Genomic DNA, 24,737 nt, shown 5'->3' with positions numbered 1-24,737 from the left:
CCTCTGCTCTTTAACAGCACTGAGCCTACTTCCATTCAGAATATAATTACTTCTGTTATTTTCTTTACTAAAATACATTGCCTCACACTTAATGACTATGAATTCCAGCTGCAACCTTTTAGCCTATTCCCCCATCTTAATAATATCCCTTTGCAATTTCCTTTGGTCTTTTGAAGAATTAACTATGCCTCTACAATTTTGGTATCATCTGCAAAGTTTGATATCACACCCTCTAAGGCTATATCAAAATTATTGATGTACACAGTGAACAGAAGTGGCCCAGAAGTGAACTCTGAGTATCACTAATATCCACTTCCAACCACTCAATCACAGAATCATAAAATAGTTACAACATAGAAGGAGGCCATTCGACCCATTGAGCCCTTGCCAGCTCTTTGTAAGAGCGATCCAGTTAGTCCTATTCCCCCACTCTTTCCCCGTAGTCCTGCAAATTTCTTCCCTTCAAATATTTATCCAATTCCTTTTTGAAAGCCATGATTGAATTTGCTTCAACCACCCTTTCAGGCAGCGCATTCCTGATCATAACAACTCGCTGCTTAAAAAGGTTTTTCCTCATGTCATCTTTGGTTCTTTTGTCAATCACCTTAAATATGTGTCTTCTGGTTCTCGACCCTTCCGTCAATGGGAACAGTTTCTCTTTATTTACTTTATCTAATCCCTTCATGATTTTGAACACTTCTATCAAATCTCCTCTTAAGCTTTTCTGCTCTGAAAAGAACAACCTCAGCTTCTCCAGTCTATCCACATAACTGAAGTCCCTCATCCCTGGAACCACTATAGTAAATCTTTTCTGCACCCTCTATAAGGCAGTGCCCAGAATTGGACAATACTCCAACTGTGGCCAAACCAGTGTTTTATAATGGTTCAACATAACTTCCTTGCTTTTGTACTCTATGCCTCTATTTATAAAGCCCAGGATCCTGTATGATTTTTTAACGGCTTTCTCAACCTGTCCTGACACCTTCAACAATTTGTGTACATACACCCCAGGTCTCTCTGTTCCTGCACTCCTTTTAGAATTGTACCATTTAGTTTATATTGCTTCTCCTCATTCTTCCTGCCAAAATGTATCACTTCGTACTTCTCTGCATTAAATTTCATCTGCCATGTGTCCGCCCATTCCACCAGCCTGTCCATGTCCTCTTCAAGTCTATCACTATCCTCCTCACTGTTTACTACACTTCCAAGTTTTGTGTCATCTACAGATTTTGAAATTGTGCACTGTACACCCAAGTCCAAATCATTAATATATATCAAAAAAAGCAGTGGTCCTAGTACCGACCCCTGGGGAACACCACCTTCCTCCAGACCAAAAAAACAACCTTTCGCCACTACTCTCTGTTACCTGTCACTTAGTCAATTTCGTATCCATGCTGCCACTATCTGTCTTATTCCATGGGCTTTAATTTTGCTGACAAGCCTATTAGTTTAATGTGATTTTAGCTGGCTTTCCTTTATTAATCCAAGTGACTATTAATTTTGTCCCAGATTATCGTTTCTAAAAGCTTCCCCACCACCGAGGTTAAACTGACTGGCCTGTAGTTGCTGGGTTTATCCTGACACCCTTTTTTTGAACAAGGGTATAACATTTGCAATTCTCCAGTCCTCTGGCACCACTCCCATATCTAAGGATCATTGGAAAATTATGGCTAGCACCTCTGCAATTTCCACCCTTATTTACTTCAGCAACCTAGGATGCATCCCATCTGGACCTGGTGACTTATCTACTTTAAGTAAAGCCAGCCTTTCTAGTACCTCCTCTATTAATTTTTAGCCCATCCAGTACTTCAACCACCTCGTCTTTTACTGTGACTTTGGCAGCATCTTCTTCCTTGGTAAAGACAGATGCAAAGTACTCAGCCATGCCCTCTGCCTCCATGCGTAAGTCTCCTTTTTGGCCCCTAATCGGCCCCACCCCTCCTCTTACTACCTGTTTACTATTTATATGCCTATAGAAGACTTTTGGATTCCCTTTTATGTTAACTGCCAGTCTATTCTCATAATCTCTCTTTACCCCTCTTATTTCCTTTTTCACTTCTCCTCTGTACTTTCTAAATTCTGCCTGGATCAACCTGACATCTGTAATATGCCCCCTTTTTCTGCTTCATCTTACTCTTTATCTCTTTCATCATCCAGGGAGCTCTGGCTTTGGTTGCCCTACCTTTCCCCCTCGTGGGAATGTACCTAGACTGTACCCGAACCATCTCCTCTTTAAAGGCTGCCCATTGTTCGATTACAGTTTTACCTGCCAATCTTTGATTCCAATTTACCCGGGCCAGATCCGTTCTCACCCCACTGAAATTGGCCCTCCTCCAATTAAGTAGTTTTACGCTAGATTGCTCCTTGTCCTTTTCCATATTAATCTAAACCTTATGATACTATCATCACTATTCCCTAAATGTTCCCCCACTGACACTTGCTCCACTTGACCCACCTCATTCCCCAGAACTAGATCCAGCAATGCCTGCTTTTTCATTAAGACAGGAACATATTGATCAAGAAAGTTCTCCTGAACACACTTCAGAAATTCCTCCTCCTCTTTGCCCTTTACACCAATACTATCCCAGTCTCTATTAGGATAGTTGAAGTCCCTCATTATCACTACTCTAAAGTTCTTGCATCTCTTTAATTTCCTTGCAAATTTGCTCCTCTATATCCTTCCCACCAGTTGGTGGCCTATGGAATACACCCAGTCGTGTAATGGCACCTCTATTGTTTCTTAACTCTAACCAAATAGATTCTGTCTTTGACACTTCAAGGACATCCTCTCTCTCCAACACTGCAATATTATCCTTAATCAATACTGTCAACCCCCCCCCCCTCCTTTTTTACCTTCTCTATCTTTCCTGAACACCTTCTATCCAGGAATATTTAGTACCCAATCCTGCCCTTTTTTGAGCCAGGTCTCCGTTATCGCCACAACATCATATTCCCATGTGGCTGTTTGCGCCTGCAGCTCACCAACCTATTTACCATGCTTCGTGTATTTATACACATGGACTGTAAACCCATCTTAGACCTTCTCGTATTCTCTAGTCTGATCCCACCTAATACTGTACTATTTCTTACTCTCGTGCTATCTGTCTCTCCCAATCCTTTGTGCACCTTGTTTCTCCTTTCTAATTCTACATGCTGCTACCCATCCCCCTGCCAAATTAGTTTAAAACCTTCCCCACAGCACTAGTGAACCTCCCCACGAGGACACTGCTCCCAGCTCTGTTGAGGTGCCACCCGTCCATCTTGAGCAGATCCCACCTGCCCCAGAACTGGTCCCAATGCTCCAAAAAATCTGAATCCTTCCCTCTTGCACCATGTCTCTAGTCACTCATTAACCTGCCTTATCTTCCTATTTTTGCACTCACTAGCGCATGGCACTGGGAGTAATCCAGAGATTACTACCTTTGAGGTCCTGCTTTTTGACTTGCTTCTGAGCTCCTGAAACTCTGACCACAGGACTTCATCCCTTTTCTTTCCTATGGTACCCACAAGGACCATGACTTCTGGCTGTTCCCCTTCCCCCTGCAGAATGTTCTGCACCCTCTCCATGATGTCCTTTACCCTGGCAGCAGGGAAGCAACATGCCATGCGGGATTCACGTTGGTGGTCACAGAAACGCCTGTCTGTCCCCCTGACTATTGAATCCCCTATGACTATTGCATTTCTACACTTCACTGTGACCCCATGTGAGTCCTTTGCCCCATGGTGCCACTCCTTCGAGGTGTCATCACCCTCACTGCTATTCAATGGTGAATACTGATTTGAGAGTGCCACACACCCAGAGGATTCCTGCACTGCCTGTCTCTGCCTACCCTTTCTGATGGCCGCCCACTTGCTGTCCTGACCTCTCTGTGGCTGTGAGGTGACCACCTCCTGGAACGTACGATCCAGGAAATCTTCAGCCTCCCTTATGCTCTGCAGTGACTCCAGCTGCCCCTCAAGCTCAGAAACCCTCAGCTTGATCTCAAGCAAGTGGAGGCATTTCATGCACATGTGGCCCTCCAGGACACATGAAGCGTCCTGAAGTTCCATCATGGTGCAGGAATTGCAGGCAATGGGTCCATTATATTTAGAAACTTTTTTTTTTCTAAACTCCCTTTAGATTCTCAATTATTATTAATTTACTTACTGTTTACTTACCCCGATTAACCTACCCTTTTATTCCGGGTCTCTCAGAGCTCCTCATCTCTGTTCACTGTGATGTCATTCTCTCTGTTCTTAGTGAATAGGGAAAGGGCTCCTCCCCTCGTGCTCATCTCTACTTCTCTCGACTCCGCTCCTCTTGTTCTCCCAGGTCTGCTCTCTCCCCCCCTCCCCACTCCTCTTGTTCTCCCAGGTCCGCTCTCTCTCCCCCTCCCCACTCCTCTTTTTCTCCCAGGTCCGCTCTCTCTCCCCCTCCCCGCTCCTCTTGTTCTCCCAGGTCTGCTCTCTCTCCCCCTCCCCACTCCTCTTGTTCTCCCAGGTCCGCTCTCTCCCCCACTCCTCTTGTTCTCCCAGGTCTGCTCTCTCCCCCGCTCCTCTTGTTCTCCCAGGTCCGCTCTCTCTCCCCCTCCCCACTCCTCTTGTTCTCCCAGGTCCGCTCTCTCTCCCCCTCCCCGCTCCTCTTGTTCTCCCAGGTCCGCTCTCTCTCCCCCTCCCCGCTCCTCTTGTTCTCCCAGGTCTGCTCTCTCCCCCGCTCCTCTTGTTCTCCCAGGTCTGCTCTCTCTCCCCCTCCCCGCTCCTCTTGTTCTCCCAGGTCCGCTCTCTCTCCCCCTCCCCGCTCCTCTTGTTCTCCCAGGTCTGCTCTCTCCCCCGCTCCTCTTGTTCTCCCAGGTCCGCTCTCTCTCCCCCTCCCCGCTCCTCTTGTTCTCCCAGGTCCACTCTCTCTCCCCCTCCCCGCTCCTCTTGTTCTCCCAGGTCTGCTCTCTCCCCCGCTCCTCTTGTTCTCCCAGGTCTGCTCTCTCTCCCCCTCCCCGCTCCTCTTGTTCTCCCAGGTCCGCTCTCTCTCCCCCTCCCCGCTCCTCTTGTTCTCCCAGGTCTGCTCTCTCCCCCACTCCTCTTGTTCTCCCAGGTCCGCTCTCTCTCCCCCTCCCCACTCCTCTTGTTCTCCCAGGTCCGCTCTCTCTCCCCCTCCCCGCTCCTCTTGTTCTCCCAGGTCTGCTCTCTCCCCCGCTCCTCTTGTTCTCCCAGGTCTGCTCTCTCCCCCGCTCCTCTTGTTCTCCCAGGTCCGCTCTCTCTCCCCCTCCCCACTCCTCTTGTTCTCCCAGGTCCGCTCTCTCTCCCCCTCCCCGCTCCTCTTGTTCTCCCAGGTCCGCTCTCTCTCCCCCTCCCCGCTCCTCTTGTTCTCCCAGGTCCGCTCTCTCTCTCCCCCGCTCCTCTTGTTCTCCCAGGTCCGCTCTCTCTCCCCCTCCCCGCTCCTCTTGTTCTCCCAGGTCCGCTCTCTCTCCCCCTCCCCGCTCCTCTTGTTCTCCCAGGTCCGCTCTCTCTCTCCCCCGCTCCTCTTGTTCTCCCAGGTCCGCTCTCTCTCCCCCTCCCCGCTCCTCTTTTTCTCCCAGGTCCGCTCTCTCTCCCTCTCCCCGCTCCTCTTGTTCTCCCAGGTCCGCTCTCTCTCCCCCTCCCCGCTCCTCTTGTTCTCCCAGGTCCGCTCTCTCTCCCCCTCCCCGCTCCTCTTGTTCTCCCAGGTCCGCTCTCTCTCCCCCTCCCCGCTCCTCTTGTTCTCCCAGGTCCGCTCTCTCTCCCCCTCCCCGCTCCTCTTGTTCTCCCAGGTCCGCTCTCTCTCTCCCCCGCTCCTCTTGTTCTCCCAGGTCCGCTCTCTCTCCCCCTCCCCGCTCCTCTTTTTCTCCCAGGTCCGCTCTCTCTCCCTCTCCCCGCTCCTCTTGTTCTCCCAGGTCCCCTCTCGCTGCCACTCCACTTGTTCTCAATCAATTCACAAATGTAAATGTTTCACTCATTCCAACAACTTCTTTTTCCCACCCCCACCATCCACAACCAGATGAACTCTACTGGATGTTAGAATATCCAGACTTAGGATATAACTTCCCTCAATACTTCACGCCCATGGTCATTCAGATGAAGTTGGACATTTTAAGGCAAACGCTGTACAACACCCACAAACCACGGCCTGGCCCAACCCTCATTGCCATGTATGCACTAAGAGCACAATTGTATGGTGATGTTGATGTGACATAGCCAGACAACCAGACTACTGTTTCCAGACACCAGGCCCAGATTGCCCTATTTCCTCCTGCTCCACAGCAGCCCCAACCTTCACATTTCATTACTTCCTTCTGGCATTAATCCTGATTTGATGAACTCTAGCCTCTAATCTTGCTCTCCTAATTTACCAAACTCAATATGCTCTCACTAACTATACAGGCCCTGCTGCCACTATCTTTTCTTTAGCTGTAAACAATTTTACAACACCAAGTTATAGTCCAGCAATTTTATTTTAAATTCACAAGCTTTCGGAGGCTTCCCCCTTCGTCAGGTGAACGATTGTTCACCTGACGAAGGGGGAAGCCTCCGAAAGCTTGTGAATTTAAAATAAAATTGCTGGACTATAACTTGGTGTTGTAAAATTGTTTACAATTGTCAACCCCAGTCCATCACCGGCATCTCCACATCATTTTCTTTAGCTGTTCTCCATCCTTAATGTTAGGTCTTTCTTTCACTATCTCAGACCATGCTCCAGCCCTAGATTTTTCAACTTATTCCCTTCCCTCCCAGCCGCATGTGTACCTTATACTTTGCTGCTCAATCCCTTTAAAAAAAAACTAGAGCCTGAGATTTATGGTGCTAAATGTTAAATAAGGCATACACAAATTATGTTACATTTAGTTCCACACAAGTAAACATATTTTGGAGGGAAAGAAGGAATCTCAAAAGAAGGATAATTACCTTGAGTACAAAAGTAAATTGAGGATTGCAACTTAAATTTTAAAGTAGAAATTTTAAGAAGAACAAACAAAATAAAAATAATTAGGGGATAACATAGTAGGTTATCTTAATCCTCTGTTTAATAATATATTCAAGTTATATTTAAGATTTGTTTGCCAGAAGCAAAATATGCAAAATATTAAATTTTTCAGTATAGCAAAATGAAGGTGTATAGCAAAGTATGTCTGTCATAATACAGCAGTAAGTGAAAAATTGGTAGCAGTAATGGGAGATACTAACTCTTATTAAAAAAAGCAACAGGAAATGTCACTAATGGAAAAAAAATGGTAAACATGCACAAATTATAAAAAATGAAATGTATCTGGGAATCTCTTTGGATGATGTAACCATAACCATTCGTGTTTACGACATCATCAAAATCCCTCGAGCATGTTACAGCTAGTAACATTCCCAGCTCTCTTATTCTCTGTGCAACCTTCTCCATCCTCTATTATTTTCAAAGTTTGTTATTCAGCAATTTAATACATCGTGTGTTAGAGCTAGTGCACATTAATTGAGTGAGGGTTAACTTTTGCCCATGCTCCTAAATTTGCTCCTTGATATAAATATTACTTGTAAATGCACAGAACCAGTATTAATGCTTTTTTTTTTGTTTGTGAACTGCTCGGTGAGCAGCAATTAACACTGTAGGGAATTCCTTATTTCCTGTGATTCTTGGACACTGAACGAATAGCCAGACAAAGAAAGTCACCCTCACTCACAGTAGTTTCGTTAATCAGAAGTAATTATTTAATGATGTTATTGTTCATATGAGCATTCATGAAGCAAAATCAAACCACAGATATGATTTTTCTTTATAAGATCCCACTTTACACTTAATAACACATTATGTAATGACTTAACAATTCATACACACACCAAGCAAATCATTAATACATATACAACCTTTAAACCAAGGCTTTTGCTCATCGGGCCTGAAGGTTGATCAGCTCTTCAGTCCTCGAGGTCCTCTCTTCTTGCGTGATGTTCAACCGCAGTGTGCGTTCCTTGTGACTGCTGGGTGGTGAACAGCCTGTTCTTCTCACAAAGTCGTTTTATATTGTTTTTTACCAATGGGACGTAGGATTGGGACGTGTCATTCTTTTTGTCCAATCGCTCCCTGTTGCTATGCCTCAATCATTAACAATGATTGACAGTTTAGGCTTTAGTCATGTGACTGGAGACCCTTTTGATATAGAAAAGACCATGGGCTCAATTTTAAAAGGGTGGCGGGATGGCGGGGGGGGGGGGTAAATGGGCACGCGGCAAACCCGAATAGAATAAACTTACCTTACCCCACGTGATCGCCAGGTAATTGATGCTCATTAATCTTGTTACCGGGTTTCGAGCCCGGCAGCCAGTCTAATTGACAGGCTGGCTGCCGACAGGAGTTGCAACACTGAGGTGGGAGGGAGCAGGGGAGAGAGAGAGAGAGACGTCATCCGGCGCTGTAACAGAGAGTGGGGGGTCACAAAGATCAGGTGGGGGAACAAAGATGGGGGGCACAAAGATTGGAGAGGGGAAAAAAGATGGAGGGGGGACACAAAGATGGGGGGTGGACATCGGACATCGTCAATTGAGACATCGGGGGGTGAGACATCGGAGAAGAGACATCGGGGGGGAGACATTGGAGAAGAGACATTGGGAGGTGAGACTTCGGACATTGGAGCAGGGGGGTGCAGGTGAGATTGTTTGAACAGTAGGTTTATTTACTTTTTAACTTTGTGAAATGTTATTTTATTTAATTTATTTAGATTATTTTTTCCTGATCTGGCCCTTCACGCCTGGGATCAGAAGCCGTGGGAAAGCCTCCCAGGTAAGTTGAAAATCGTTGTAACCTACCTACTATCTAATAAATAAAGTACCTCAAGTACCTCAATGAGGTACATTTGCTTCTTTAAGTATCGTCCCGCCGGCTTTAATTGCCGACGGGACCTTCGGAGTCCAGAACCCCACGTGCACTCAGATGCGTCTGTGTGAGATGCGGAAGTCGGAGGGTTGGAGCCGGGCTCCTTATTTTCGCTGCCCCCCTCCCCCACCCCAACGCACCCGGACTTTCATTTGAAAATCGAGCCCCATGTGCTCGAACCATGAAATGTAGAAGGCCCCTTTACTATCTCTGTTTTTGGCCTTTCACATGGAGATAGTCCATTTCACTTCTATGCACAGACATTCCTAATAGTCCTGACATCTCCAATTTTGATTGCTTCAGTGGCTTCAAATCCATTCCTTATACCATTTGACCATATGCTGGGTGCAATACTATTTGATGTTTTACAAATCCCAGCTCTTTGAACAGATTACCAGATAGGAATGAGAGGCCTATGCTTTTTTCACACCTATCATTGCTTTCCTGATCTGAAGCCTTTGATGTATGCCTTTTCTTACATTACCCCCTGCTGTGTTGAAAAGCTTGTGTTTCCAAAAGCCTGTGTGTTTTGAAAGCCTGACAACACTTTTAAGTTCAATATTATCCATCTATCTTATTTATTTAATAATCTAGATATCTATCCGCAGTACAATGTCCTCGATCCCGAAACTCATAAAACAGGATTTGCGAAAATAGAGTTACACATTACAGTGTTTGCAGGTTTTCAAATGTCTTTGTTTAAAAGGGGTAGAGTTAACCCTTTGTTAAAGGGGTTTTGAACCGCATAACATGGAGCACAAATTTACTCAGGATTTACTTCATTCTCCTTTTGCGTTCATTTTTCCCATTGAAAACAGATATTAGAACATTAGGGGCAGCTGAAAGAGGTCCAACAATAACCAGATATTGGCTAAAAGAGAAGTCTTTTGGTGAAATCACTATCATGGGTATTTCACCGTGAATGCCATTGCTACAATCTTTGGAGAAGGAGGAAACCATGGCTGGGAATTTCCTCGGAGCTGCTCCCACTTTGCCAGACATGCAGTGGAAACCCTGGTAATATGTGCAGGCGCTGTCATCACTCCCCTCCTCAAAAAAACACCCTTGACCCCTCTGTCCTTGAAAACTACCACCCCATCATCAACCTCCCTTGTACATTTTCCATTGGAAAAGAAAATCAGACGTAGTGTAAAACAGGCTGCTGATTCAGTTTAAGCCCATTTTGCACTACTGCCATTGACCAATTTCATCCCCAAAAGATCCCATGGCATTCTTTGAGGAAGAGCAGGGCGTTCTCCGAGAATCCTGGTCAATACTCCTCCCTCAGCCAATGCCACCAAAAACAGAGTCACTGGTTGTTCATCTCATTTTTTAGATTTGTTCTCAGGATGTGAGTAATGCTGCAAAGACAGCATTTATTGCCAAAACCTAGTTGGCCTGAGAAGGTGCTGGTGGCGATGGGCCTTCTTTCGTAGCAATTGTTTTGCAACTGAGTGATTTGCTAAGTCATGTCAGAGTCCATTAAAAGTCAACCACATAGTGTGGGACTGGAGTCACATCGAGACCAGACCAGGTCAGGGTGAAATCAGTATCATGGGTACTGAAGGACAGTAGTGAACCTGTTAGGTTTTTACAACAATCCAGCATGGTAATTTTCTTTCTTTGCTACTAAACCACAAATTACAAGTTTAATATAATATAACATAGTGGGATTTGAACTCATAGGCCTCAATTTTCAAATGGAAGTCCGGGTGCGTTGGGGGCAACGCAAATCGGGAAAATCCGGAGTGGGAAAGGAAGCCGGCTGCAACCGCCAACTTCTGCGTTTCACACAGACGCATCTGTGTGCGCGCACTTCAGGATTCCAGAAGTCCCACCCGCAATTAAAGCCAGCTGACTGATAGTTAAAGTTGTTAAAGTACTTAATTTTATGGTGATTGAGGCAGGGAAAGGATTTTCGTTCTGCCTCAGCAAGTTTCCCGTCCTGTGTGAAACACTCCCTGGTGAAGGAGTCGTGTTTCAGCCAGCAGCCATTTGGACATTTAAATCCCTGTTTGACAGATGAGGTTAAAAGGTGAGTTATTACAGCAGGGCACTCAGTTCTCTCAGACAAACTTTTGGCTGGGAGATCTTTGTGTTTAGACTGAAAAATCTTGGTTCGCACTCAGAATTGTTCTGTTTACACATATTTACCAACTTTTCGGACCCCCTCAAACTGACACCACCAGGATGGAGGGGGGTGCGATAGCTCCCGTATCTGTGTCACCATTCCACTAATGCAGGAGTTGGCCTCCTCCATCCTCTGCGCTATTGTGGAGAGTGTGCGTGGCACCTGTTAGTGGGCGTAGTATATAGGCCTCCTAATAGTTGCAACTCTGCTGGAAGAAGTATTAATCAGGAGATAGTCGGGGCATGTAATAAGGGAACAGCCATAATTATGGGGGATTTTAATTATCATATTAACTGGACAAATCAAATTGGGCAGAGCAGCCTTGAGGACGAGTTCATTGAGTGCATCAGGGATGGATTTCTTGAGCAGTATGTAACTGATCCTACAAGGGGGCAGGCAACCTTGGACCTGGTCCTGTGTAATGAGTCAGGATTAATTAATAATGTCCTAGTTAAGGATCCCCTTGGAACGAGTGACCACAACATGGTTGAATTCCATATCCAATTAGAGGGTGAGAAGGTTGATTCTCAAACAAGCGTACTGAGCTTGAATAAAGGAGACTATGATGGTATGAGAGCGGAATTGATTAAAGTGGACTGGGAAAATAGATTAAAGGGTAAGACGGTACAAGAGCAGTGATGTTCATTTAGGGAGTTATTTTACAACTTTCAAAATAAATATATTCCACTGAGGAAAAAAGGGTGTAAAAGAAATGACAGCCACCCGTGGCTAAGTAAAGAAATCAAGGATAGTATCCGACTAAAAACAAGGACATATAAGGTAGCCAAACTTAGTGGGAGGATAGAAGATTGGGAATTCTTCAAAAGACAGCAAAAAGTAACTAAAGGATTGATTAAGAAAGGGAAGTTAGATTATGAAAAGAAATTAGCAAAAAATATAAAAACAGATAGCAAGAGTTTCTATAGTTATATAAAAAGAAAAAGGGTGGCTAAGGCAAACATAGGTCCCTTAGAGGATGAGACCGGGAAATTAATGGTGGGAAACATGGAGATGGCAAAAATGCTGAACAAATATTTTGTTTCAGTCTTTACAGTAGAGGACACTAAGAATATCCCAACACTGGACAAACAGGGGACTCTCGGGGGGGAGGAGCTAAATACGATTAAAATCACTCAAGAGATGGTACTCAGTAAAATAATGGGACTCAAGGCGGATAAATCCCCTGGACCTGATGGCTTCCATCCTCGGGTCTTGAGGGAAGTGGCAGTGGGGATTGTGGATGCTTTGGTGATAGTTTTCCAAAATTCCCTGGACTCAGGAGAGGTCCCGGCAGATTGGAAAACTGCTAATGTAACACCGTTATTTAAAAAGGGTAGTAGGCAGAAGGCTGGAAATTATAGGCCAGTTAGCTTAACATCTGTGGTGGGTAAAATTTTGGAGTCTATTATTAAGGAGACAGTAACGGAACATTTAGATAAGCATAATTTAATAGGACAAAGTCAGCATGGCTTTATGAAGGGGAAGTCATGTCTGACAAATTTGCTTGAGTTCTTCGAGGATATAACGTATAGGGTGGATAAAGGGGAACCAGTGGACGTAGTGTATTTAGACTTCCAGAAGGCATTCGACAAGGTGCCACATAAAAGATTATTACTTAAGATAAAAAATCACGGGATTGGGGGTAATATTCTGGCATGGGTGGAGGATTGGTTATCAAACAGGAAGCAGAGAGTTGGGATAAATGGTTCATTTTCGGACTGGCAACCAGTAACCAGTGGTGTTCCACAGGGGTCGGTGCTGGGTCCCCAACTCTTTACAATCTATATTAACGATTTGGAGGAGGGGACCGAGTGCAACATATCAAAATTTGCAGATGATACAAAGATGGGAGGGAAAGTAGAGAGTGAGGAGGACATAAAAAACCTGCAAGGGGATATAGACAGGCTGGGTGAGTGGGCGGAGATTTGGCAGATGCAATATAATATTGGAAAATGTGAGGTTATGCACTTTGGCAGGAAAAATCAGAGAGCAAGTTATTTTCTTAATGGCGAGAGACTGGAAAGTACTGCAGTACAAAGGGATCTGGGGGTCCTAGTGCAAGAAAATCAAAAAGTTGGTATGCAGGTGCAGCAGGTGATCAAGAAAGCCAACGGAATGTTGGCTTTTATTGCTAGGGGGATAGAATATAAAAACAAGGAGGTATTGCTGCAGTTATATAAGGTATTGGTGAGACCGCACCTGGAATACTGCATACAGTTTTGGTCTCCATACTTAAGAAAAGACATACTTGCTCTCGAGGCAGTACAAAGAAGGTTCACTCGGTTAATCCCGGGGATGAGGGGGCGGACATATGAGGAGAGGTTGAGTAGATTGGGACTCTACTCATTGGAGTTCAGAAGAATGAGAGGCGATCTTATTGAAACATATAAGATTGTGAAGGGTCTTGATCGGGTGGATGCAGTAAGGATGTTCCCAAAGATGGGTGAAACTAGAACTAGGGGGCATAATCTTAGAATAAGGGGCTGCTCTTTCAAAACTGAGATGAGGAGAAACTTCTTCACTCAGAGGGTGGTCGGCCTGTGGAATTTGCTGCCCCAGGAAGCTGTGGAAGCTACATCATTAGATAAATTTAAAACAGAAATAGACAGTTTCCTAGAAGTTAAGGGAATTAGGGGTTATGGGGAGCGGGCAGGAAATTGGACATGAAGCTGAGTTCGGATCGGTCAATGCCCTGTGGGTGGCGGAGAGGGCCCAGGGGCTATGTGGCCGGGTCCTGCTCCGACTTCTTGTGTTCTTTAGATTTGTGGTTGGGATCAGATCAGCCATGATCTTATTGAATGGCGGAGCAGGCTCGAGGGGCCGATTGGCCTACTCCTGCTCCAATTTCTTATGTTCTTATGTTCTTACCTCGCAAATGTGCTGCTGTCCCTTGATCATTCTCCTTTTAGAGGATGGCCCTCAGGGTTCAGCATCTGCGTCCAGCTGACCAGAGCCTGGAGAGGAGTGTGCCCAGCGACATGGACTCTCCACAGCTGCCCCTGCCACCACTGTCTGCTCGTGCTCACTTGTGTGTGGTGACTCACCAGGTGCCAACCCAACTAACTGATTACTAGGACCCACCAAGTTGTATCTGCCTGGTGGATGTCTCACTAAGATGTGATGGTTTGCCCTCAGAGGCCTGGAGCTCCTCTTAGGAATCGCCCTCTCCCATCACTGCGGTCATTGAAGGGCCTGGAAGAGTACAGAAGGCAATATTGAGCATCATCATAGATGTATCATGTTGCGATGAGCATACTGAGGTGTTCAACACGCCAATCACTGTTAACATTAATTCATGTTGTGTGTGATGAATGTTAAAGTTGTGTCACCAGACGTTTGTGGGGTGCCAGTCTCGGTGTCCCCGATGGACAGGCACTCGAGGGTGCGGCTGATCTGCAGGGCCTCCTCCTCCAAGTCTGTGAGGATCACTATTTGTTATGGCCTCCCTCGGTTCCTCGCCCTCTTGCGTGCATTTTGCACTCTCTTCTAGAAGGGGAGAAAGTACAGACGTGTGAGTGAGTGATGGTGAAGTGGTCAGCCGATGAATGCATTGCTTTGGGTGAGGCTGACCATGAAAGAGGTGCATCAGAGGGTGAGTATGAGACAGAGCAATCACATTGGATGAGGATTGGGGTGAGTGGTAGTGGTGGGGTGACAAATGGGGAGGTGAGGAAGTGCTCAGGAAGTGAAGGTAAGTTGAGGATGAGTCTTAAGTGGGTGTGAGGAGTGATCTGACGGAGTAGTGTTGGCAGTGCAGAATGAGTTGCGGGGTGGGGATGGTGATGTGGAACATGGAATGCAGGAGAATCAGTAAGTGTACTCACTTTTGCTGACCTAGTTAGGTCATTGAAACGCTTCCTGCACTGGATCCAGGTGCGGGAGATGTTGCTGCTGGTGGTGACCTCCTCTGCTACCTCAAGCCAGGCCTTCTTGGTGGCAGGGGCAGGACACTTCCTCCTGTCAGCCAGGTAAAACATTTCCCTCCTCCTCCTCACCCCAGCCAGTAGCACCTGGAGTGAGACATCATTAAATCTTGGAGCAGCCTTGCCCCTGTGCTGCTCCATATTGTGAGTTCTTGGTCTTTCCTCCAGCAAAGGCCATTGGAGCAATGGCCCTTTAAATCCAGACGCTACAGCCGACAGGCTGTCATGCGGGTGCGCAGTCCGCCCACTGTGCAACTTTCAGATGGCGAACCCAGAAGCAACGTTACGGGCCATCTATTAACTCGCAATCGCGTGGGGAACGTTAAGTTTTTATTATCCGGATTTGCCACACGCCCTTTGACCCCCCACCCCGCTGCCATCCCGCCGCCCTTTGAAAATTGAGCATATAATCACTAGGTTACTAATCCAGTGTTACAACCACTATACTACCATGGGGATTTGTCACAGAAAACTGGATACCCCATTTGCCTATATATCAATAGTGACTGTACTTCACAAAGTAACTCATATGTTGTGAAATCCTTTGTGATTTTCTAAGGACATGATAAGGTGCTTTATGAAGGGAATTCTACTTAATCCAACTCCCCAGCGGGTAAATTGTCAGCAACTGACCTCTGTCACTTGGCACAGTGAGAAGATAACCAGACTTTCATGTTTATAATGGAAACAAGAGCTGCTGGAGCTGCATCACAGTGCTCTGTATTAATCTAAAAGGTCTCATGGAGTATTAGCAACAAAACTATAAATTTACTTCTTATGCCTGTGGAACAATCTCGCAGACGATGTCAGTGCCTGGATCTCTGTTCTTTATACATAGAAGTTCAAATGTCGAGTTAGCCATCATTTGCTGTACAGGCTTTGGCAATGAGTGGATGCACGCTGGCTTACCAGAAGGGGCATTGCAGCCATGCCTGTGCATACCCAACATCCACACATGTGCACTTCCAGTGGGAGTTATTGAAAAGCAAACAGTGGTGAAAATGCTGGCAGATTTTTCCTTCCCAAACCCAGAGCTGTAAAAGTCAAAGGTAGCAATCTATCCCTTCCTGGCTGAGAAAGCTTTTGATTATCCTTATACAGTAAAGGAAAACTTCCCATCCTCTCCATTCTCATTTATTCACATTATATAGAATTTTAAAAGACCATATCATCATATTCCAATGAACTAAAACCTCTTTCCATTTACTCCTATCTTGTAGAATAACAATGAACCAAACCCCTTTCCACTCAATTCCATTGTATTTCCCATTCCCATTTATTCCAATATCTTAGAATTTCAATGGACTAAACCACTTCCCATTGTTCGAGGGTTTTTTTTATAATTCATTCTCGGGATGTGGGCGTCGCTACCAAGGCCAGCATTTATTGCCCATCCCTAGTTGCCCTCGAGAAGGTGGCGGTGGGCCTTCTTCTTGAACCGCTGCAGTCCTTGTGGTGAAGGTACTCCCACAGTGCTGTTCGGTAGGGAGTTCCAGGATCTTGAACCAGTGACGATGAAGGAACAGCGATATATCTCCAAGTCGGTTCCTGTATGTTTTACCAATGAAACAATGGTTCTCCTATCTGCTATAGACATAGAAGCACATAGGCACACATTAGTATGCAGAGAACATATATGAACATACAGGGAAATGCACGTGTTCATTTACAGGGAGACATTTTTGTGTGTATAGACATGTGCACATTCACCTGCACATGAATATGACTGTGTTTGAAACTACACTGGACTCTACTATTTTATCTTCAATCATTGTTTATTCAGTCCGGCTCTAAGGATATCCTGTTTCTTAATATGCCTGTGAAGATTTTTTTAATGAGACTGTATTGAAAAATGTGTCATTGATCGATCCCTTCTGTAGAGAAGCGACAGAAAGTGAAAATGCTGTCTGTTGTTAATTTTCTCATTGCATCCCTGTGTGATTTACTGCAATACAAAGTACTGCTGCTTTCATCCAGAGGCAAGATATTGAAATTCTACTCCACTCCTGCCTGCGAGCAACACCCACTGCATATTCACTCAGGAAATTAATCTGCCTTAGGGAACAGTGTAGACATTCTCACAACTAACCAGAAGGTATAGGGTCTAATATTGCTTCTGGTGACAGCCTCCTTTCACTCTCCATCTCTCATGAAGAAGGAATAGAGGCTGAAAAATTATATGGTTGAAGTAAAAAGAAAATGCAATGTGTTTGTATAAACTTCCTCTTACACACCCACCTTCTTTCACATATAACTGAAACAGGCATTGTACATTTGTGGTACTTTGTAAATTTCTTCCTTTTTCTCTTACAAGGAACTGAGCTGTCATATGCTCATGTTATATTGTGGGCCCCAGGGTGTGGGAGTGAATACTCGTGCGGTGACTGAAATTGATCGTGGGAACAGTTGAGTTTAAGTGAACAGGGTTACTGTGGTGATGGAATCACATGAAACAGAGAAACGCTATCAAAGTGTAAATTGTGCTGAGTGGTCATATGCTACTGAATAAATTGTAGCATATACTTTCAAGTCATATATCCAGAGAGGCCTTGCTAAAAGCAGACATGTTTCTCAAGCAAAAAAAAAGCAAAATTAAACTGTGTGAAAGTGTAATAGACTGGATCATCAGGACTTTACAGTCATTTGATCTAAAAATTGATTTTAATGATTTCTCATGCATTTTAATGTCTTGCTATCTTTATACAGCATCTTTGGTGCCAAATCCATACCAAGAATTTTGGTCAAAAGGGCAGCATAAATCTCCTGGTGTGGCATAGTGATATAAGTACTTTCGAGACAAGGACTTGCTTCATTTTTGCTTCACAACAGCAACACTATAACTGCTCTTCTAAATTGATAGGCCCTAAAACTCCTAGGGCTGGAGAGGACATTAAGTTCCATTTCTGGCCACGGGGGCCTGGAATGTGACTATACTGGGATTCTGCCCCATTTAGATCAGATCTTTAAATTGCAGTCAGGAGAGATGTGGGTGGATCATCTGCCCCTCCTTTCTACATCCAGAGGGTGTGTCAAGCAGACTTCTCACGTTTCCCCGAGAAATTCCTCTTTTTATGCTGTTGGAAGGTTTCAGTGGAGCTCACGCCAATGGAGACCTGGGGCACGATTTTAACAGTGAAAAACGGGTGGGTTGGGGGTGCGAGGGCATTCAAAATTGCAACCATCTCAGACCTGCCCCCAACCCACCTCCAACCTGCCCATTTCCGGTTTTCACTGGGGTGAGACAAGGGGCAGGCGACCATTCCGCTTCCAAGAGGTGGGTCAGGCCTTAAAACCTTTCAAGGAGGCTTCAGGCCTCCATTTTCCAACAGTTTCTGATTTCAACCCCTGGGGGCCGGGATTCCCGGGCCTTCTCTTTCATGCCCCGATCGCAGACCACCCCCCCCCACCCCCGATCCCCGATTGTGGACCCCCGACCCCGATCGCCAATCGTGGACCCCCGACCCTGATCGTGGACCCCCGATCCTCCACCCCAATGATCGCAGACCCCCAACCCCGATCCCCCTCCCAATGATCACGTACCCCCCCGATGACCCCCGATCCTGACACCCCCCGTGACTGACCCCCAATTCCTCCCCCCAATGACTGACAACACCCATGCCAACCTAGGCCATGTGCCAACCTATGCCCCATGCCAACCTATGCCCCATACCAACCTATGCCCACCCATGCCCATGTCTACCCATGCTCCTGTGCCCACCCATGCCTACCCTCCATCCATACAAACCAAAGAATTACCTGAACACATCCTCTCCCTGGCTGGTCTCCTGTCCGACTGAGACCAGCCTGTCAATCAGGCCAGTCATTTGGATGGCAAACCAAAAAAAAAGATGTCTTTATGTCAAAATCGTAAGGACGTCCAGGAAACCCGTACTTCCAGTTTTCCTATCTGCAATTGACACCCCCGCCTCCTTCCCGGTTCAGGGTCAAAATCATGCCCCTGGTGTGAGTTCCTTTGAGGCCTTCTGGATCCTCCAAATCTTTACTACAATAAGGAATCTGTCTCTAGTCAGAGTGGTTCTAGTCAAAGCCAAAGTCTTTAAAAAAAAAATTCTTCTTCAGCCCATTTGGACATGGGGGACTTCAGGTAGAGTGGCAAGGAGTTGCTCCGCAGATCAGTTTCTTCACCAGTTGTCCTTTCAAATTCTTAATTTGCCAGCAACTACAATGCATTGCAAGCCAACTCTAACTTTTAAAAGAAAATTCAATCATCATTCAATATTGTGAAAATGCTGAAAGTTAACTGATCCTCATTAGCTGTGCCAGTGTGTGACTGCTGCACAAAAGGAAAAATATTTAAAACTTCAAACGTTTGGGCTTTAGATTGTATTAGTACCATTTGTCTTTGTAAGTATAGATCAGTTGGTTTACTCTCACCTCTGAATCAAAAGGTTGTGGGTTTAAGCCTCACTTAAGGACATAGGAACATAGGAACAGGGGTAGGCTATTCAGCCCCTCGAGCCTGTTCCGCATTCAACGAGTTCATGTCTGATCTGTATCCTAACTCCATTTACCCGCCTTGGCCCCATATCCCTTAATACCCTTGGCTAGCAAAAATCTATCGATCTCAGATTTAGATTAATTGAGCTAGCATCTACTGCTTTATGTGGGAGGGAGTTTCATATTTCTACCACCCTTTGTGTGAAGAAGTGTTTCCTAACTTCTCTCCTGAATGGCCTTGCTCTGATTTTAAGGTAATGTCCCCTTGTCCTAGACTGCCCCACCAGAGGAAAAAGCATCTCTCTATCTACCCTATCAATTCCTTTCAAAATCTTAAAAACCTCAATCAAATCACCCCTTAACCTTCTATATTCCAGGAAATACAATCCTACTTTATGTAATCGCGCCTCATAATTTAACCCTTGGAGGCCTGGTAACATTCTGGTGAATCTGCGCTGCACTCCTTCCAAGGCCAAAATATCCTTTCTAAGGTGAGGTGCCCACATAACCTAGGCTGGCACTTTAATGCAGTACAGCATTGTCGGAAGTGCTAGCCCTTGAATAAAATGATGAACCAAGTCTGCTAGTTCAGGTGACTATCAAAGATGCCATGGCAGTATTCAAAAAAGAACAGGGAGTTCTTGTAACCAACATTCATCCTTGGACCAAAAACAGATTAACTGGTCATTTATTTAATTTGCTGCTTAGGGACCTTCCTATGCATGCACTGGCTGCCACATTTGCTTACATACCAGTGACTACACTTCAAAAGTAATGTATTGGCTGAAGTGCTTTGAGGACATGAAAGGCGCTATATAAAAGCAAGTCCTTTCTTTTTCGAATCTCTGCTCCAAAAGTGTGTCTGCAGAAAACCTAATTTATCTATGTACCTAATGTTTTAGCAGACACACAGTTGGCAGGAGTTTCAAACAGTGTAATGATTTACGTTTGTAAATATAGAACGCAAATGAGTGTATCCTATTTGTGTGGCACTGGTGCACCACCCCACCAAAGCACACAGTCACATGTATATCCACACCCATACACACAAACATCCTTGTGAAAAAACAATGAAACTCTGTCAGAAATGAAAGTCATTAATCATGGTATTGTGGTAGTATTTTGCTGTGCTGTTCCACCCCATGCATGCATTGCTTAACCGAATACACTTAACTCCAGCCCACACTTGGGAAGGAATAGTTGCTAAAGATTCAAATATCCAATGTAGAACTATGACATTGAGAAACTGAGCTATTATTTCATTACTGAGATTTCATTGGTCGTATAATCTGGTTCAATAACTGAAACTTTGCATGATTCAGCTTCTTGAGGACTATTTTTCAGCAATAAATATAAGTTCAGCAGTGAAGATCACAAGTCAGCTTATAAACAGTGCACAGATTATGTTCCACACTCAGATGTGGACATGGACTATGAAAAGTTTCACTGAACAAGGTAGTATCAATCAAACTGGCTCAAAAAATTAAAAATGCTGGAAACACTCAGCAGGTCAGGCACCATCTATGGAGAGAACAAGGTAGGGTTAATGTTTCAGTTCGATGGTCTTTTGTCAGAACCTATTTTAGGCTCAAAAAAATATTGTTTATCTTTAAACTATCCACCGGTATGACTTGTAGTACTTCTCTTAAGGGTCTAGAGTATCTTCAGTTAAAACCTGAAGCATTTTCAAGGTCTTGAAGCATCTTTAAAGTCATGACCTAGAGCATTCTTAGAGTCTAGAGCACCTACAGGAATTTCCTAGTGCCTTCTCACTAGGTCTGTAGCACCCAGGACATTCACAGTTATCGCCTCCTTCAGGAACGGGAATGGAGCAGCGTTACTGGGGAAGACTGAGGTCTGACACTGGAAAAAATGGACCTTTAATACTCCCAGCAGTGGCAGCAGTGACAGCAGCAGCAACAACAACAACAGCAACAGCAACAGCAACAACAACTGCTTGCATTCACATGGCATTTTTAATGTAAGCACTGTCCCCTGATGCTGTTCAGAGGGGGAGAAAAAATATACAAAATACAAAAAGGGACCAGTCTAAAACATGAACTTTGGCTAGTAGACCAAAGGTACTGTACAGTTTCAGATACAGGCGATAATTATAGAGTGAGGTGCAATGGTATTAAGGTGGCTAATGTTAGAACCTATTGCAGTTGTACTGTCAATATTGTAAGAGATTGGGGAGGCGTTATCAAGACATCAGAATTTTATAGTGGTTTGGATGAGGGAGGTGGTCTCAGATCTGGTCTAAAGAACTCAGGTCATCCAAATAAATCAAGCCCTTAAACTACACCTGGTTCGCTTGTTGATTCTCCATACAGTTGAGTGGAGCTGCCAGATAGAAAGAGTGTACATAATAAAGAGGAACGGCACTGTGAGAAGATATTAACTGTTGGAGCATATTAAAAGGATAGATTTTGCAAATATTTTGCAGTGAATGTAAATTCAAAGTAGAATTCCTGAATTGAAAATCTACCTTTATTACACTTGTAAGCAACCCATTGATTAGGTACTTAAGAGTGTGCTTAAATAAGACATTCATTTAAAAAGGCTGGATAGTCTGGTCTAATTAGAAATATTTCTTTATTCATTGTGTGCCTGCTGAGTAGTTAATTTCTCAATTGAATTTTAATGCATTGAAAATACTGTACAATTACACTGTTAAAATGATTGTTTAACAGTACTACCTAGTTGATAGGTTGATTCCAGTGTGTGTCAGGCATGAGGGCGCCAGAAGTATAGAATATTTTTACATCTTCTTGAATTCCTGTTTTACAACACTGCTCTGCTGACAGCTGTTCAATGAACGCTGTGTGACACCAGTGTTTGCTGAGGGTTAACACATATGGACTGAAACCTGATGAATAAATGTCAGGATAAGGAACCCACATAACTGACTCCACGGGGTTGGTTTTACAATGGTGGCAGGCTGGCAGCGGAGTGGTGGGGGGTGTGAAGGTGCGTGTGACAAACCCACATGAACAAAACTTACCGTTTCCGACATGATCGCACTGCTGATGATTAACGGAGCAGTGTATTTAAGGAAATAAGGAAGTGAATTTCCATGGCGATTCTCCCGCTCGTCTGTCGTAATTTCGTGGAATACCCGCGGAAATCCTGGAAAAATGGCATAACGCCGTTTACGCCTTTTTTCCGGGCATTCTGTGGTTCTTCCAGTTAAGTTCTGTGCTGTAAGATTCTATGATTCTATAAATTTGCAGGGCTATGGAGAAAGAGCAGGGGAGTGGGACCAATTGGATAGCTCTTTCAAAGAGCCGGCACAGACACGATGGGCCGAGTGGCCTCCTTCTGTGCTGTATGATTTTATGATTGTAAGTTACAGCGGGTAAGTGGGAGAACCCCTCTGGTAATTCACCATCTAGAAATCTATGGAGTGAGAAAAGGCAATTCAGTTCATTCACCTCACTCCTTGCAATAGACCAGGCACAATTTGTATCATTATGGACTGCATTCAATTTTATTTAATCTCTTAACCTTCAAAGCCTGTTGTAAGATAACAATGACATCCTTCACTTTGAAAGGCATAAAAATCTCATCTTCCCCCCCTCCTAAGATATGATAAAAGTCCTTTCAGTTATTCAGCTTGCCCTAACATTTAAATGTTCTCCCTTCTGTGTCAGTGTCAATCCGAAAAGAAAGAAAGACTTGCATTTCTACAGCACCTTTCATGACCTCAGCAGGTCCAAAGCGCTTTACAGCCAATTAAGTACTTTTTAAGTGTAGTCGCTGTTGTAATGTACCTCAGCACCAAGCCCATATCCTCTATTCACACGTCTACTGTGAAAAATAACTATTCAGTTAATATAGTCTTTTCACAACACAACTCTAATACTTGAGTCTATAGTTCTGAATGTGATTAACTCACCTCAGTTGTGAGGAAAGTCGCTGCACACTTCCATCTTATAGTGAGCACCGAATGAGATACCAGCAAGTCAACTCTGACTTTTTGATTGGAAAACAGGAGCTGACCTTAAGAGGAATCCGCAGTGTAACATAAAAGATAATATGATTTTTATGAGTTTTGATGTTATCAGCAATGTGTTGATAATAATATTAATCTGGCTAATTTACATTTTAATGGAAGCTTTCCCACAAACATATATCAATAGAAAGAGATAGATATTTGCATGAAGACAAGGAATTTATTCAAACTACTGACATAATCTTTGTGTAAAGGGTACACACTAGAATTTGGTAGATTATAGAAATGAAAGCAGCGGGTGCCTTGAGTTGCATACCTTAATATTGAAGGCAAATGTAAGTTAATTTGGCTTATTACAAATGGAATTAATATAGCTCAAATTAACCTGCTGTATATCTTATTATTACCATGTTTACTTATGCATTCAAGGGCAAAATGCTATCTTTTTAATGATTTAAAAGCATTTTACTTCTCTTTCCTTTGATTTTCTGTCCAATTTTTCTTCCCTTAGTCATCTCCTCCCAAAGGTGACGCTTAGGCTAGGGTACCCTTTCATGAGTGCATGTCATCCAAGTGACCATTATCCACACACAAGCCTGAATAGTGAGTTTTGGTGAACTTGTTGACTTTGGAAGCATCACAGCCGAGTCTAATCCTCCATCATTGAGGAGCAGCAACTGTAGCTGTTTGGTTTTTCTTTTCTCCCCAGTTCAGGGACACTGATGCCAAATATAGTTCCTTTTCCCCCCTTCACCACCACCACCCAACTGAAATCAGTTAACTTTGCACAGACTAAGGATTGAATCTGGGACTTCCCTGGGCTGCATGGCTCCTGGTTTGTATGGCAATGTATTGCTAAGGCTGTACCAGGTAAAAAAAAATTACCCACTTAGTCAGTGGCCGTGTTCTATTGTTTCCTGATTTCTGTTTTATTCATCTTCCCTCCAGTTTTGTTCTATTCTTTTCTAAACTCTTGTCATGGTATGATTCCACCGCTGCGGGCAGTTCTCCAGTACTCTGTTCCAGTAGCTATCCTTGGTGCGTGAGCCTATAGGGCAGAGCTTGATCTATTAGGGTGGCAGTGGGTTCACTGCACTTGGCCTCAGCATCCCACATGCAATGTCCATGTAAACACACTTTGCAAGCGGGAGTCGCTGGACTGCAATCAGGAGATGGAACCTCGACTGTTTTTTCCCTTCTGTAGACGAGGGGCACAGAGGTTAATTGTAACATGCTTACTGATACCCTAGCTTAGATTAACTGTAACACCAGAAGGTAATGCCATATTTCTTTAGTCCCTTTAAATTTGTGTCTGCCATTGATACTTTCTCAGATCAAGTGGCATTAGTTGCCGGTTCGGTCGCTAGGCGCTGCTCTTGGGTTCCCCCATGGGCTGCCGGCCTTTCTATTCAATGCCTAGAAGTGTTA

The 24,737-nt window shown here is 44.5% G+C and overlaps 1 long non-coding RNA gene across 1 annotated transcript in view; it reads left to right on the top strand.

Moving 5' to 3' along the window:
- The first annotated feature begins 8,683 nt into the window (after positions 1 to 8,683).
- LOC137324974 (uncharacterized) overlaps positions 8,684 to 24,737 on the top strand; it is a 39,392-nt gene continuing 23,338 nt past the window's right edge. The window contains exon 1 of the long non-coding RNA XR_010963760.1: positions 8,684 to 8,749. This is a non-coding gene — a long non-coding RNA (uncharacterized lncRNA). The remainder of the gene's footprint in view (positions 8,750 to 24,737) is intronic.

Source organism: Heptranchias perlo, chromosome 9 (genome assembly GCF_035084215.1).
Source record: "Heptranchias perlo isolate sHepPer1 chromosome 9, sHepPer1.hap1, whole genome shotgun sequence".
In the NCBI taxonomy this organism is placed as follows: Eukaryota; Metazoa; Chordata; class Chondrichthyes; order Hexanchiformes; family Hexanchidae; genus Heptranchias; species Heptranchias perlo.
The sequence above is the reverse complement of the archived record's forward strand: the minus strand, read 5'-3'. Positions and strand labels throughout refer to the sequence as shown.